Below are 2,222 nucleotides of genomic sequence, written 5' to 3'. Positions count from 1 at the left end.
AGAAATAGGAGAAGAAGAAGAAGAAGAAGAAAAGAAAGAAGGAGAAGAAGAAGAAGAAAGAGAGAGGTGCTTCCGGCGACGAGCGGCGCCGGCAACGGAGCAGGACCGGCGGCAAGCGGCGCCGGCGACGGAGTAGAGCGATCAGGGAGGTTTCGCGGATCCGGAGGAGGGGTGCGAGTGGTTTTCCGTGAGGAGATGCCTTTTTGGCGAAAAAGATGGAGAGAGCCCCTTTCTTTCTTGCGAACGGGAGTTTTGGAGAACGAGAGAGACGCGATCTTGGGGAAGAGAGACGTTGCTTCTCAGCCATTTTTTTACCGTTTCTTTTTTTTTTTAAGAGAGAGAATAGAGGAGAGAGGGAGGAGAGAAGAGAGGGAAATGAAAAATGAAAATTTCATTTCCCTCTTTTAGAGAGTTACGGTTATATATATATATAATATTATTATAATATAATAATTATTATTATTATTCAATCAACCTCTCTCCATGCATTTTTGCTGAACACGTCATCGCGATAAAATGAAAGTGTCCCTTAGGTAAAATTGATGTTCTGGACGCACCGGTGTAGTCCGTTTGGTCGTCCGGAGTCGTTCGGACCACTTTTTCGACTATCGTGTCAAAAAAATGATAATATGCATATTTTAAGCCCGTACGCGAAATCGTGGTGCAACAAGTGCCTTTTCCAAGTGAAATCGACGTTCCAAACTCACTCGTGTTGTCCATTTCGTCGTTTGGGGCCATATGAATAAGCTTGCAGGTGCTCAGGTCAATTTGAGCCAAATTTGTGCATGGCGCGATAACTAATTTTCGTCGATCACAGGTGGACACCCTACACCTACGATATCCAAAAATTGATGCCAACAAACATTTCTTTAGAAATGCAGGAAGAAGATATCTCTCACTTTCTTCTTCTCCAACACTCTTACAGAAAGTTTCACATTAAATATCACCACAAAAACTCTAAACTATGAAAACAAAATCACTAATTGACTCTAATATGGAAGTGGAATGAAATGATGTGGTGCGAAAAATGAAAGTACATGAGTGAAAAACGTAGAGGAGCACTCTTTCTGATGAAATTCAACCCCAATTAGAGCCCAAGGTCGGTTGTTCAAGAGGTGCCTCCAAAAACTCTTCAGAAAATCATCCAAATACATTGAACCTTCTAGAAACGGGGTCTGCTCCGCCTTTGGCGCCGTCAGCGCTAGTCTGGCGCCGTCGGCACTAAGTAAAAAATCTCCGTGTTACGGTTGTTCTGCGTTGTCGACGATTTTATGCCGTCGGCGCTGCCCTCGGCGCTGCCCTCGGCGCTGCCTTCTTAAAAAATGTGATTTTTGACTCCAAATTTCTTCCTTTTTGCTTTCTTTTTGCCTTAAGCCCTAAAAATCAACAACCTGCAAGAAAACATCAAAATACCTTCCATTAAAGTGCAATATCATCAAAAATGAGTATAAAATATAAAAATGCATATATTTTTGGTGTATAATTTACCAGGCCTTGACTTGCTCCTGCTTTTGTTCTTTGATTTTGAATTTCCCTTGTTTGAGTTATTGTCATGTGATCTCCCTCTGGAATCAACATTTAGTGTCGAACTCGAACCTGAGGTCTCACCATAATCTTTTCTGCGCACCTCCTCAGCCAAAATCAAATTACGAATATCTTCAAATTTCAATTTTTATTTACCCGCAGAATTACTAACAGTCATCCTCATAGCTTCCCAACTATTTGACAATGAAGCCAACAAGATTAGTGCACGTATCTCATCATCAAATTCAATTTCCACAGAAGATAATTGATTTGAGATAATTGAGATAATTGATTTGTGATAGTATTTAAATCGTTTAGGTGTTGTACAACAGACGTATCTTCTGCCATCTTCAAATTGAATAACTTTATCATTAGATATACCTTGTTATTCACCGATGGCTTTTCATACATCCCTGACAGGGCTGCCATAAGATCTGCAGTCGTCCTCTCCTTGACGATGTTGTGTGCAACGGACCTCGATAGGGTCAATCAAATAACCGTCAGAACCTGTCTATCCAAAAAATTCCATTCAGCCGCATCCATCCTTTCAGGTTTTTTCTCTAATAATGTAAGATAGAGTTTCTTCCCATAGAGGTAGTTCTCTATCTACATCCTCCAATAATCAAAAGTTGTGTCATCGAACTTCTCGATCCCTGAAACTTTCACTCCATCCGCAGCCATTGACTCTGATATCAGTT

The sequence above is a fragment of the Phalaenopsis equestris genome, unplaced genomic scaffold (assembly GCF_001263595.1).
Source record: "Phalaenopsis equestris unplaced genomic scaffold, ASM126359v1 Scaffold000428, whole genome shotgun sequence".
Taxonomy (NCBI): domain Eukaryota; kingdom Viridiplantae; phylum Streptophyta; class Magnoliopsida; order Asparagales; family Orchidaceae; genus Phalaenopsis; species Phalaenopsis equestris.
The sequence above is the reverse complement of the archived record's forward strand: the minus strand, read 5'-3'. Positions refer to the sequence as shown.